This window comes from Salvelinus namaycush, chromosome 21 (assembly GCF_016432855.1).
Source record: "Salvelinus namaycush isolate Seneca chromosome 21, SaNama_1.0, whole genome shotgun sequence".
NCBI classification, from domain to species: domain Eukaryota; kingdom Metazoa; phylum Chordata; class Actinopteri; order Salmoniformes; family Salmonidae; genus Salvelinus; species Salvelinus namaycush.
The window spans coordinates 54,970,832-54,986,275 of NC_052327.1; the positions used below are offsets into that span (position 1 = coordinate 54,970,832).

General features: G+C 44.4%; 1 pseudogene; it reads left to right on the top strand.

Annotated features, from left to right (window-relative positions):
- Positions 1–10,429: 10,429 nt before the first annotated feature.
- LOC120065981 overlaps positions 10,430–15,444 on the top strand; it is a 42,687-nt pseudogene continuing 37,672 nt past the window's right edge.

Genomic DNA, 15,444 nt, shown 5'->3' on the forward strand with positions numbered 1-15,444 from the left:
CTCTTCAATGGTCATAGTCACACACCATCTGTAGATTGATAGAAAATACACTGAGTGGACAAAAATATTAACACCTGCTATTTCTGTGAGATTGACCAGGTGAAGGCTATGATGTCACCTGTTAAATCCACTTCAATCGGTGTAGATGAAGGGGAGGAGATGGGTTAAAGAAGGATTTTTAAGCCTTGAGACATGGATTGTGTATGTGATGCCATTCAGAGGGTGAATGGGCAAGACAAAATATTTAAGTGCCTTTGAATGGGGTATGGTAGCAGGGGCACCGGTTTGTGTCAAGAACTGCAATGCTGCTGTTTTTCTCTCACACTAAACAGTTTCCCGTGTGTATCTAGAATGGCCCACCACCCAAAGGACATCCAGCCAATTTGAAACAACTGTGGGAAGCATTGTAGTCAACGTGAGCCAGCATCCCTGTGGAACACCCTGACGAATTGAGCCGTTTTAACCACCTATCTGAACCACCCATCTGTGTGCTGTCTGCTCTGGTGTGGTTATAGTCTCCTGAACCACCCATCTGTGTGTTGTCTGCTCTGGTGTGGTTATAGTCTCCTGAACCACCCATCTGTGTGCTGTCTGCTCTGGTGTGGTTATAGTCTCCTGAACCACCCATCTGTGTGTTGTCTGCTCTGGTGTGGTTATAGTCTCCTGAACCACCCATCTGTGTGCTGTCTGCTCTGGTGTGGTTATAGTCTCCTGAACCACCCATCTGTGTGTTGTCTGCTCTGGTGCGGTTATAGTCTCTTGAGTCTGCAAATGATTAGTCACGGCAAATGATATTACCCTTTAAAGTCATTGTTGCTGCTAGATGTTACAGAAATTAACTTCTATTTGTATGTGAAAATGCCATGTGATGCACTTTCTCCATTTTGTCGGGTGCCTTTTGTGGCCCCCACTGTTTTTTGTGGAGATGCACAATTTTTAAGGTGTGTGGCTTTAACCCACAGAAGCCCTGCCTGAAGTAGCCTACAAATCATGTCACATGTTAAAGCCTTCCAGTAAAACCGGAAGACAGAGACCTAATTTGACTTCAAGGCTCAGGTAGGTCGCTGATGTCACTAGATTTAGGTCGCTGATGTCACTATATTTAGGTCGCTGATGTCACTAGATTTAGGTCGTTGATGTCACTAGATTTAGGTGGCTGATGTCACTAGATTTAGGTGGCTGTCACTAGATTTAGTTGGCTGATGTCACTAGATTTAGGTGGCTGATGTCACTAGATTTAGGTGGCTGATGTCACTAGATTTAGGTCATTGCCAGAAAGTGTTTGGGTAGTTACCCTCTAACAGAGATGAAGCTGATAAGCGTGAGAAACCACGTTTTTTGTTGTTGTATGGAGGTCTATGAGTGTCGAATTACGTGAGGCTTTATTTGATCGAATAGACGTTTCGTAATGTTTAGGCTGTTACAATGGCCTGCTGGAGGTCATTTTGCAGGGCTCTGGCAGTGCTCCTCCTTGCACAAAGGCGGAGGTAGCGGTCCTGCTGCTGGGTTGTTGCCCTCCTACGGCCTCCTCCACGTCTCCTGATGTACTGGCCTGTCTCCTGGTAGCGCCTCCATGCTCTGGACACTACGCTGACAGACACAGCAAATCCACTTTGACATTATAGGGTATTGCCATTGACCCAAAATCTACATTTAATCCATTTTAATTTCAATCTGTAACAATAAAATGTGGGAAAAAAGTCAAGGGGTGTGAACACTGTAGAAACAAACATAAAATTCTGCGTGCAGCACGACTGCAATATAGTCGGCCTGGAACGGGGCCATAGTCTGAGTCAGAAAAGCTGTTACAGGAACATGCGATCCGGATGCTAATGGATTATTGTTCAGAGTTTTATGCACTTCAAACGCTGGGCTATAACACTAAATCCCCCCCAAACAAAGGAGTGACGTACTGTATCCTTAATACAGCTAATGAATTCAACGTAGTAAATTAAACTCTTTTTTTTTTTTTTAGAAGTCAAAAAAACGTTCTGTCCAAATTGAAGTGGAAAACTCTTCTCATCCATGGGAATAACGAGCGGTATAATGTGGTCTAAAATACGGTTACTTTAGTCATCTTAAAACGTGTACAATTCAAAGGTTATATTGATATTTTCGAACAATCTGGAGTTAAGTTCAATATCCATACAGTCAAGTGCTGTACTGTTATTTATCAGGATATAATGTATGTCACATTTTAGTGAAATAATATCGGTCCCTCTTGCACCAACCACTGGTTATCGGTTCTGGCTTCTTTGGTAAAAACATGCAAGAATATTCAAGATCAGAAATGTTGTATTTGAAATGTTGTGACGTAACAATTGTTACACAACATTTACCAGGATTGGGGTCAATTTCATAATAAAAAAAATTCAATGAGGGAAATTCAGTGTACTTCCTGGATTTACACGCAAATGATGGAATTAATTTCAACCCTGACAGACGAGTACATTATAATGACCCAGAGAATTATATAATCAAAATTTATTTGGAGCTCTGTGGACATACCTTCTACAACAGGCCATTATCATCAACATGACAGCCAACCACTGCAGCGATCACAGACTGCAGAAAAGGGAGGACTGGTCCAGCTCTGGGAAACAAACCACAAACACAGGAAGAAGTACAGATGTATTGCCACTTGCCAGACCACCATTGTAAATTAGTTCTCTGTAACTATCGCGCTTGTTTAAGGTCTTCACGTTTTTCAATTACATACAATAAGAGCATTTACAGTACCTGTACAGGTGTATGACCCTGGAGTGTTGAGGCATGTTTTAGGGGCACGCGGATTTGGCTGATCGACATCTACAAAGAATCAATCATAAACAGTACAGGATCAACCTAAACAATACCCACATTCACCTCCTTCACTATTACCCTTCTCACTAGGCCCCGTAGAGCTGAAGGTGTCTCACTAGGCCCCGTAGAGCTGAAGGTGTCTCACTAGGCCCCGTAGAGCTGAAGGTGTCTCACTAGGCCCCGTAGAGCTGAAGGTGTCTCACTAGACCCCGTAGAGCTGAAGGTGTCTCACTAGGCCCCGTAGAGCTGAAGATGTCTCACTAGGCCCCGTAGAGCTGAAGGTGTCTCACTAGGCCCCGTAGAGCTGAAGGTGTCTCACTAGGCCCCGTAGAGCTGAAGGTGTCTCACTAGGCCCCGTAGAGCTGAAGGTGTCTCACTAGGCCCCGTAGAGCTGAAGGTGTCTCACTAGGCCCCGTAGAGCTGAAGGTGTCTCACTAGGCCCCGTAGAGCTGAAGGTGTCTCACTAGGCCCCGTAGAGTTGAAGGTGTCTCACTAGGCCCCGTAGAGTTGAAGGTGTCTCACTAGACCCCGTAGAGCTGAAGGTGTCTCACTAGGCCCCGTAGAGCTGAAGGTGTCTCACTAGGCCCCGTAGAGCTGAAGGTGTCTCACTAGGCCCCGTAGAGCTGAAGGTGTCTCACTAGGCCCCGTAGAGCTGAAGGTGTCTCACTAGGCCCCGTAGAGTTGAAGGTGTCTCACTAGACCCCGTAGAGTTGAAGGTGTCTCACTAGACCCCGTAGAGTTGAAGGTGTCTCACTAGACCCCGTAGAGCTGAAGGTGTCTCACTAGGCCCCGTAGAGCTGAAGGTGTCTCACTAGGCCCCGTAGAGCTGAAGGTGTCTCACTAGGCCCCGTAGAGCTGAAGGTGTCTCACTAGGCCCCGTAGAGCTGAAGGTGTCTCACTAGGCCCCGTAGAGCTGAAGGTGTCTCACTAGGCCCCGTAGAGCTGAAGGTGTCTCACTAGGCCCCGTAGAGTTGAAGGTGTCTCACTAGGCCCCGTAGAGTTGAAGGTGTCTCACTAGGCCCCGTAGAGCTGAAGGTGTCTCACTAGGCCCCGTAGAGCTGAAGGTGTCTCACTAGGCCCCGTAGAGCTGAAGGTGTCTCACTAGGCCCCGTAGAGCTGAAGGTGTCTCACTAGGCCCCGTAGAGCTGAAGGTGTCTCACTAGGCCCCGTAGAGCTGAAGGTGTCTCACTAGACCCCGTAGAGCTGAAGGTGTCTCACTAGGCCCCGTAGAGCTGAAGGTGTCTCACTAGGCCCCGTAGAGCTGAAGGTGTCTCACTAGGCCCCGTAGAGCTGAAGGTGTCTCACTAGGCCCCGTAGAGCTGAAGGTGTCTCACTAGGCCCCGTAGAGCTGAAGGTGTCTCACTAGGCCCCGTAGAGCTGAAGGTGTCTCACTAGGCCCCGTAGAGCTGAAGGTGTCTCACTAGGCCCCGTAGAGCTGAAGGTGTCTCACTAGGCCCCGTAGAGCTGAAGGTGTCTCACTAGGCCCCGTAGAGCTGAAGGTGTCTCACTAGACCCCGTAGAGCTGAAGGTGTCTCACTAGGCCCCGTAGAGCTGAAGATGTCTCACTAGGCCCCGTAGAGCTGAAGGTGTCTCACTAGGCCCCGTAGAGCTGAAGGTGTCTCACTAGGCCCCGTAGAGCTGAAGGTGTCTCACTAGGCCCCGTAGAGCTGAAGGTGTCTCACTAGACCCCGTAGAGCTGAAGGTGTCTCACTAGGCCCCGTAGAGCTGAAGATGTCTCACTAGGCCCCGTAGAGCTGAAGGTGTCTCACTAGGCCCCGTAGAGCTGAAGGTGTCAACATTAAGGTTTCTCACAGCTTATCAAAAGCCAAGGTGAAGTACCTGTATCAGGCTTCTTCTATGCTGTGAGGTTGAGGTGGGGGACGATGGGGTGGCTACAACCTGAGGGGCTCAGCCGCCTAGTGTCGGCCGACCCTCAGCCGCCTAGTGTCGGCCGACCCTCAGCCGCCTAGTGTCGGCCGACCCTCAGCTACAGTTGAAGTCGGAAGTTTACATACACTTAGGTTGGAGTCATTAAAACTTGTTTTTCAACCACCACAAATGTCTTGTTAACAAACTATAGTTTTGGCAAGTCGGTTAGGACATCTACTTTGTGCATGACACAAGTCATTTTTCCAACAATTGTTTACAGACACAGTGAAATAATCACATAATAATCACAATTCCAGTGGGTCAGAAGTTTACATACACAAAGTTGACTTTGCAAGTGTCCCCCTTTTTCCTCCAAACATAACGATGGTCATTATGGCCAAACAGTTATTTTGTTTCATCAGACCAGAGGACATTTCTCCAAAAAAGTACAATCTTTGTCCACATGTGCAGTTGCAAACCGTAGTCTGGCTTTTCTATGGCGTTTTTAGAGCAGTGGCTTCTTCCTTGCTGAGCGGCCTTTCAGGTTATGTCGATATAGGACTCGTTTTACTGTGGATATAGATACTTTTGTACCTGTTTCCTCCAGCGTCTTCACAAGGTCCTTTGCTGTTGTCCTGGGATTGATTTGCACTTTTCGCACCATAGTTCGTTAATCTCTAGGAGACAGAACGCGTCTCCTTCCTGAGCGGTATGACGGCTGCGTGGTCCCATGGTGTTTATACTTGCGTACTATTGTTTGTACAGATGAACGTGGTACCTTCAGGCATTTGGAAATTGCTCTCAAGGATGAACCAGACTTGTGGAGGTCCACACTTTTTTTCTGAGGTCTTGGCTGAGGTCTTGGCTGATTTCTTTTGATTTTCCCATGATATCAAGCAAAGAGGCACTGATTTTGAAGGTAAGCCTTGAAATACATCCACAGGTACACCTCCAATTGACTCAAATGATGTCAATTAGCCTATCAGAAGCTTCTAAAGCCATGACATTATTTTCTGAAATTTTCCAAGCTGTTTAAAGGCACAGTCAACTTAGTGTATGTTAACTTCTGACCCACTGGAATTGTGATATAATTCACTATAAGTGAAATAATCTGTAAACAATTGTTGGAAAAATTACTTGTGTCAAGCACAAAGTAGATGTCCTAACCATCTTGCCAAAACTATAGTTTGTTTACAAGAAATGTGTGTAGTGGTTGAAAAATTTGTTTTTGTAAACTCGTGTATGTAAAAGTGTATATAAACTTCTGACTAGAACTGTATATTTGGATGTGTAGTGGCAGCGTTTGTTGCTGGCATGTTATGCCTAAATTTGCTAATCTTGCCAATGAAAAAAATAATTAAAGTAGTTGGCATTATCAGTGGGTTTTGTGACGAATGAGCCATCTGATTCAATGAATGATGGAGCTGAGTTTGCTTTTTTTAAGGTGCTCCAAAGCTATGATAGATTCTACGTCCATATCCTAGCATAGTACATTCGGGAGCAGCTTAGTAATGTCATTTACTCAAGCTCCGGGATAGGACATTGTTCCTGCAAAAACAGTCACATTTCTTAGCTAAAATCACGGCCGGCGAAAAGAGGAAATCTGCCCACTCCCACGTTTCACAGGATCCGGAGAACCTTTTAAGGACGGACGAGAGGCAGGATAACTTCCTCCCGGTGCAGGCCTCCGACAGATGGAGAAGCTCGATCCAGAGCAGGGACGGAAGGTTGCTAACTTCAAAATCGTAGGGGTAAGAGTAGGCACAGTGGCCGCAGACACCGTTACCCCCAGCGACGAAGGTGCGGGAAGATCAGGCTCCAGGGCGGCGGCAACTATTCGTTGTTTGTTTCCACTCTGGGCCTCTCGTTGGGATTGTAAACTGCTAAACTACTGTGATTATTATTTGACCCTGCTGGTCATTTATGAACATCTTGGCTATGGTCTGTTATAATCTCCACCCGGCACAGCCAGAAGAGGACTGGCCACCCCTCATAGCCTGGTTCCTCTCTAGGTTTCTTCTTAGGTTCTGGCCTTTCTAGGGAGTTTTTCCTAGCCACCGTGCTTCTACACCTGCATTGCTTGCTGTTTTAGGCTGGGTTTCTGTACAGCACTTTGAGATATCAGCTGATGAAAGAAAGGCTATAGAACAAATGTATTTATATCTGAAGTATCACTGTTAAAACAGATATCCTGTTCGTACAAGTATAGTTCTGAAATATTTCAGTGTGTTACGAATCCCTTTGGCCCGGCCATCTAGAGGGATGGTAACGAGACCAGTAACAACTCATGCAAATGACAGTGAAAAAGTAGCAGAAAACAAATAACCACAGACAACAAATCTACCGTCAACACTCATGGTTTATTTGTAAACACACAGTAAGGGGGGGGGGGGGGGGGGGGGGGGCAGGAAAAGGGTCTGGACCCAAGGAAATAAACAAATCTCCAAAAACACCCCTAAGCTGGACTAGCCTACTTCAATAACAGCTAACTGACCAAAAACACCATTAAGCTAGCTCACTAACCAATAAAATACAGTGGGTGGTCCGCCCAGTTCTGACTAGTGTTCTTAGACAAAGTATTCCTACGGGTAATGTATGCCCATGGGCGACTTGTCTTGGTACCCACTTTTCCCACCATCAAACAAACAGTCAAACACCATAACAAAAACAATACTCAATACAATACAATATAGGGTAACGGACAGACGGGTAACGGACAGAGTCACATGTCGTTGCTAAACCAAACAAGAGATCTACAGAGAGATGCATGACAGAGAGATTGCGCTCCAGAGAGAACAACTGAATGGGTTTTTAAACCAAGGGAAAGGGGATGTGATTGGATAATGGAAACGGGAGGTGTGTCTTCTGATTGATGACTGATTGGGGAGAAGGAGAGAAAAGAAATACTCACACACAGGATACCTGTATCCGTAACACAGTGAATTATAATTGAGCTGAGCTAGACACATCGTCTACTGCGTGACTGTGTAGTGTATTCACCAAAAGCTGATGATGAATTGTAAATAAGTGGCTAAGTCAATATTTAGTCATGTCCTGTTAATGCTTCATTAGAGAACTGAGTACTTATAAATGATTGAGAGGTGGAGTCGATGTTACAACGTTTACTGCAACCAAAAACAAATAATCTGTAGACACAACCCAGAGCTTGAACAACTGTAGGACATCTATGACTGCGTCCCAAATGGCACCCTTTTCCCTATATGGTGCACTACTTTAGACCAGAGCCCTATAGAACCCTATTCCCTATATAGTGCACTACTTTAGACCAGAGCCCTATAGAACCCTATTCCCTATATAGTGCACTACTTTAGACCAGAGCCCTATAGAACCCTATTCCCTATATAGAGCACTACTTTAGACCAGAACCCTATTCCCTATATAGTGCACTACTTTAGACCAGAGCCCTATAGAACCTTTTTCCCTAATAGTACACTACTTCTGACCAGAGCCCTATGGGGGCTAGTGAGTAGGGTACTATTTGGGATTGATCCTACAACTTTGTGGTCCAGTGGTGAGTCCTGGCTGTGAGTCCTGGCTGTGGTCCAGTGGTGAGTCCTGGCTGTGAGTCCTGGCTGTGGTCCAGTGGTGAGTCCTGGCTGTGAGTCCTGGCTGTGGTCCAGTGGTGAGTCCTGGCTGTGAGTCCTGGCTGTGGTCCAGTGGTGAGTCCTGGCTGTGGTCCAGTGGTGAGTCCTGGCTGTGGTCCAGTGGTGAGTCCTGGCTGTGGTCCAGTGGTGAGTCCTGGCTGTGGTCCAGTGGTGAGTCCTGGCTGTGGTCCAGTGCTGGCTGTGGTCCAGTGGTGAGTCCTGGCTGTGGTCCAGTGGTGAGTCCTGGCTGTGGTCCAGTGGTGAGTCCTGGCTGTGGTCCAGTGGTGAGTTCTGGCTGTGAGTCCTGGCTGTGGTCCAGTGGTGAGTCCTGGCTGTGGTCCAGTAGTGAGTCCTGGCTGTGAGTCCTGGCTGTGGTCCAGTGGTGAGTTCTGGCTGTGGTCCAGTGGTGAGTCCTGGCTGTGAGTCCTGGCTGTGGTCCAGTGGTGAGTCCTGGCTGTGGTCCAGTGGTGAGTCCTGGCTGTGGTCCAGTGGTGAGTTCTGGCTGTGGTCCAGTGGTGAGTCCTGGCTGTGGTCCAGGGATGAGTCCTGGCTGTGGTCCAGGGGTGAGTCCTGGCTGTGGTCCAGTGGTGAGTCCTGGCTGTGGTCCAGTGGTGAGTCCTGGCTGTGGTCCAGTGGTGAGTCCTGGCTGTGGTCCAGTGGTGAGTCCTGGCTGTGGTCCAGTGGTGAGTCCTGGCTGTGGTCCAGTGGTGAGTCCTGGCTGTGGTCCAGTGGTGAGTCCTGGCTGTGAAGCAGACTGTGTCCATAATAAGACTAACACAAACTTTCATCCCCCTTTTCCAAGAACAGGCCATGAAACATGACAAGTAGTAAACCACAATTGAAGTTCTAAAACACTGAAGTTCAAACATGTTGATCCCATCAGGTTTTAAAGGTTTATTTGAATATCTTTGTACATATGCAGAACGTACATAAAATGTGATGTCATACAATGTATAATAAACCAGGTAAAACCATATAATCAGTATAAACAGATGGACAGCGCATCATCCATTAGTCATACACAGGCCCACTCCTTCATTTGAAAAAGAACTAAACGACAGCCCCGTCACTTGGTTTGCTATAAAAGCTGAGGGATAGGGCTGGAGAAACGTAACCACTCAAACATGTCTATGGCATAAATGGCTGTAAATATCACAGACTGGCCCTTTAAAGATTAATGAAACAATCTAAGATTCTGTAGAATGTTGATGAGTCTGTCCATTCATCACAGTTTAGATAAGGGTTTACTGTAATCAATATGTGCCCAAATGGCACCCTATACCCTATACCCCATACCCTATACCCTATACCATACACGAGGACTCTGTTCAAAGGTAGTGCACTATACACTGAGTGTACAAAACATTCCTAGTATTGAGTTGCCGTTTGCTTTCAGAACAGCCTCAAGTTGTCAGGGCATGGACTCTACAAGGTGTCGAAAGCGTTCCACAGGGATGCTGGCCCATGTCGATCCCAATGCTTCCCACATTTGTGTCAAGTTGGCTGGATGTCCTTTGGGTGGTGGACCATTCTTGATACACACAGGAAACTGTTGAGTGTTAAAAACCCAGCAGCGTTGCAGTTCTTGACACAAACCGGTGCGCTTGGCACCTACTACCGAACCCTGTTCAAAGGCACTTAAATATTTTGTCTTGCCCATTCATCCTCTGAATGGCACACATACACAATCAATGTCTCAATTGTCTCAAGGCTTAAAAATTCTTCTTTAACCTGTCTCCTCCCCTTCATCTAAAGGGTTTTAACAGGTGACATCAATCAGGGATCATAGCTTTCACCTGGAGTCTTATTGTTCTGTACACTCATTGTACAGAGAATATGGAACACTTTTGGGACGTACCCTACATATCAGGAATATCGATAGTTACCTAGGGATTATTATAATTAATACATTACACAATGTCAATTACAGTAAAGGTAATCCTACCTCTGACAGACAGACAAACAGAACAATGGTAACACCTAAAGTTTGATCAGTCCCCTCCTTGGATACAGAATCAACTATCCCAGCATCATCAAGGTACTTCCTTGGAGTGTAGTAGTTTAAAAGCAGGCACCTGGTGCCTCACGGTATCAGTAGGAACAAGAAGAGTACCTGTTCAGGTGGACCAGGACGACTCGTTAGAAGAACCATCATGGCACTCCAATGGGTGAAGCCGTGGATCGCTCTCGTCTTCGGACTATCTGCTGCACATTCTGAGACTGGTAAGAAAAGACAAGATATGAAATACAATTTAATATCACCTTAGGATAACCCATGTAGCATAGTTTAGGAAGTAAAGAGGAGCTGGGTTAGAAGCAAAATAAGACTTGTTCCCTGTCTATTTCCAGTTATGATTCCAGATATGACTTCTATTGGGAGTCTATATGATTCCAAACTGCAAATCTTATCAGGTAATTTGTGTTGTTGAATATATGTCACCAAATACTCAAATATCTATATTCTACTCTACTGTTATATTATACATCTTATATTCAGACATGAATGGTGCAACTATACTGTACATTTCTCCCCCATGCAGCAGGAGTGAGTCCCACTCATAACGGGCAGGTCTGCAGCACATGGGGTAACTACCACTACAAAACCTACGATGGAGACTTCTTCCAGCTGCCCTACACCTGTAACTACGTGCTGTCGTCGTTGTGTAAGAGCAGCAGCGGCTACGAGGCCTTTAACATTCAGTTGCAGCGCGGGGAGGTAGATGGGCTGCCCACAATCACCAAGGTATTCCTTTTTGATCAGTTCTTTGTTTTTAAATTGCACTATTGATTAATAGTTTTAAATTGCGCTATTGATGAATTGCTTTAAATTTCACTATTGATGAATTGTTTTTATTGCTCTATGATCTTAATTTAAGGTGACCTTGAGGGTCCTGAAAGGTGTCTGTCAAATAAAATGTCCTACTATTATTATTATTATTAAGGTTTCTTTGAAGCTGGATGGAACCTTCGTGGAGCTGGCCAACGGTAACGTCAGCGTCAACGGATTACAGTGAGTTCCCAGTCTAGTCAACAACGGATCTCAGATGTGTAAAACCATTGGCTCTTAGATGTGTAAAATAAATAGTAATACAGGAAGTAAATGATACGGGGTTTGTTATCACTTAATGTTACGTTATCACAACTACATCCAATGGGATTCATTTTATTCAGAGATCCATCTTTTTTGTTTCGTTCAATTGCATTTATCAAATGCAGGGGGAAAAAGAAAGGAAAGTATTTTATTTTTCACCTCACTTGCTACTTTTGTGCAAAGACTTGAGGTAAAATTCACAAGTAAAAAAAAATGGATGCAGTGTTGCATCATCATTTAACTTATCTTGAGATCAACTTTTTTCTGTTTTAACATAATCTACATAATGTCAGTTTCAACGGGCAACAGTGAGTTCATCAGTGATCTAAAAGCATTCAGAGATAAAACTATTTTTCTGAAGTTTAGTTGATGTGCATTTACAGATGAAAGTTACCAAGCTGAAATTCCATTTGATGAAATCCTATACAGACATTATTACCTAGTACATTCTCAACAGGGGAGGAAGAAAAATACAAAGAAAAGCCTTTAAAGGACCATTTTGACCCTTGTTGGAATACCGACTCTCATCTCTGATGAACACTATTGTTTTGTCCCCCTAGGGTCACCATACCGTTTGGTCAGTTTAACGTCTTCATTGAGAGGACCGTTTCCTATGTGAAGATCACAGCCAAGCTGGGGTTAGTCGTCATGTGGAATGAAGATGACTCCTTTTGGGTATGTGTTCAGTATGCTGACTCATTTCCATACGTCTTCTGTTACACTACAGTGATATGTGGTTGTTTCAGCTGCTTTGGTTCAATACACTGATTGTAAATCACTCTGGATGAGAGTATCTGCTAAATGTCAAATGTAAATGTGATGCTTTGCTGCAATATTCTGGTCCTGATGAAAATGGTCTGTAGTTTGCTAGTGACTGTAGGGAACATCAGTGTTAGTGGAACTGTTGGGATAAGAGTGGGAACATCAGTGTTAGAGGAACTGTTGGGATAAGAGTGGGAACATCAGTGTTAGAGGAACTGTTGGGATAAGAGTGGGAACATCAGTGTTAGAGGAACTGTTGTGATAAGAGTGGGAACATCAGTGTTAGAGGAACTGTTGGGATAAGAGTGGGAACATCAGTGTTAGAGGAACTGTTGGGATAAGAGTGGGAACATCAGTGTTAGAGGAACTGTTGGGATAAGAGTGGGAACATCAGTGTTAGAGGAACTGTTGGGATAAGAGTGGGAACATCAGTGTTAGAGGAACTGTTGGGATAAGAGTGGGAACATCAGTGTTAGTGGAACTGTTGGGATAAGAGTGGGAACATCAGTGTTAGAGGAACTGTTGGGATAAGAGTGGGAACATCAGTGTTAGAGGAACTGTTGGGATAAGAGTGGGAACATCAGTGTTAGTGGAACTGTTGGGATAAGAGTGGGAACATCAGTGTTAGAGGAACTGTTGGGATAAGAGTGGGAACATCAGTGTTAGAGGAACTGTTGGGATAAGAGTGGGAACATCAGTGTTAGAGGAACTGTTGGGATAAGAGTGGGAACAGAGTGTTAACCTCTAATGGGACAGGGCAGCCCAATCATCAATCTACCTCCTGGGTTATATTTCTGCACGGTTACATACAACATTCTTACATTAAAAGTAGATTTTATCAGTCTAACGATCATTCCAACAGTTGTGGTCTTTTTAGTATGGCCACAGAATGGCAGGTGAAGTGACATTACAATAGGCTTTGCTCCAATCAAGGATGTGGGCCAATCTACTTCCTCCAACAACCCTTTTCATCATCTAGGCTTCAGTGAAAAAACTCAGAAAAGGGTTGTCCTAAATGGCACCCTATTCCCTTTATAGTGCACTACTTTGTGTGCACTACTTTTCTATAGGCCTATGTAGGAAATAGGGTGCCATTTGGGGGGGACAGTATGGAAGAACTTATTAGTTTAATCAGTTCACAGAGTTTGATTTGATCAGAAGTCACAATATTGTCTCAATATCTATTGACATTGTACTGAGTAAATACTGTATGTATCATCGTTCCCCTTCGTGTTTATAAATAATCCCAGTGTACTCAGACATCATAACCTCAGACTGAAAATAACTTGCAAAGCAGACGGACCAGTTTTTAGACAACTCACATTCAATTTAATGACGAAAACATAATAAATATGATGCTTCATTTTATTAATTTTTTTAAATGCACGCAAGAAAATAGAAAACAACACGATGAGAGTTTAAAAGATTTTAACAACATGATGAGAGTTTAAAAGGTTTTAACAACACGATGAGAGTTTAAAAGGTTTTAACAACACGATGAGAGTTTAAAAGGTTTTAACAACATGACGAGAGTTTTAAAGGTTTTAACAACATGACGAGAGTTTAAAAGGTTTTAACAACATAATTTGATTTGATATAGCTGTGTTTGGCATATGACACTGAGTACAAGGAGTGGGATGTTAGCACAAAACAGGCACTGTACTTCAGGTTAGGTATGTACAGATAGGGTCAATACAGAGCATTAGGCTACCTAAAAAAATACAAAAGTGTGCACAGAACTTTGCTAATATTGTTTAATGTTTAATGTACTGTATACCCAAGTGGTTATTCATTAAAGTGAATTATGCGGATTAGGGATCATGTCTACAATAGGAAACCTGTTTCACTGTAGTTTTATTCTGGTCTGATATGAAATGGATAGGATCTGAACAACAATACCAAATACATTCACTGTATGAATCTTCCCAACTATTTGTTTCTCCGTATTAATAACCTGAGATCCAGTTTTGTGAAGACCGCGGGTCGACACAAACCAACAAAAAATAGAATCCTGATTATTAAAACATACATTTGTTGACACCAAAACGTTGAAAGCGTTGTTGTTCTGAAGAGTTGCTGTTGAACCTGGCTCTGCTGAATTTCAATGATTTCATCGAGGTATTCATCATTGACATCTGTTGTCTCAACACTAAACGTGAACGGCTGTCTCACCCATGCTGGATATGACTCTCTTGTAGGGAAGAATCCGTCGAGAGACTTTGCAAGCTCATCTAAGTGCATGGCAATTGCTTGCTTCAGTTCCGCGGGTACAGAAATGTCTCCAATTCCAGATACATCTTCGATCTTACTTACACAGTCGTCCAGCAGGGGAAAGTTTGCGAAGTTATCGTTCTCTGTTCGACGTTTCAATAACGGTAGCTTTTTTTGAAAAGCCTTCAGGTTTTCCTCCTCTTCGATGATGTTGACTCCACCGCCCTGCATCTTTTGATTGAGATGATTGAGAGCTGCGAAGATATCAGCCATGTACACTAAAATGAGAATGAACTCAGAATTTTTGAAGCAATCTGCATGACAATGTTGGTGCTCTTCCAAAAACAGGGCTAATTCCACACGCACGGCAAAAACACGATTCAGCACCTGTCCCCGGGATAACCACCGAACGTTAGAATGGTACAGAAGTACCTCGAATTCAGAGCCCATTTCTTTACACAGCTCACTGAAGATGCGGTGCCTCAGAGCACTAGTTCGCACATAGTTCACCCATTCCACTACAATTTTTAATACTTCTGCCAGTTTTGGAGGCAAGGTTTTTTGTTGCCAACGCATATGCGTGCATCGGCTTTCACTAGCGCACCAAAACCAGACTTTCTTCCCAGCATGACTGGAGCTCTGTCTCAACAAACTGCAGAAACCATATCCCACGAAAGATTGTTGTCTTTGAAGAAGTCATCCACAAGTTTCTTCACATCGGCTGCCTTAGTTGTTGTTGTAAGAGGCTTACAAAATAAAAAATCTTCCTTTATCACGTCGTCTTTCACATAGCGCACGAATACATCAAGCTGGCTTAGATTGGCAACGTATGTGGTCTCGTCGAGTTGAAGGCTGAATTTTGCCGGGCTTGAAATCAGATCTGCAACTACTTGAGCCAAGATGTCTTTGCTCATGTCCTCTATTCTGTCGCTGATGGTGTCATTTGAAAGAAGAATTTGGGATAACTTAACTTCAGCCTCTTTTCCCAGCATGATATTCGCCATCTTCAACACAGCTGGTTTTATGAGTGTTTCACCAATGGTGTGTAGTTTGCCCTGCTTTGCGATCAGGTAAGCAACTTCGTACGATGCTGTGAGGATCGGT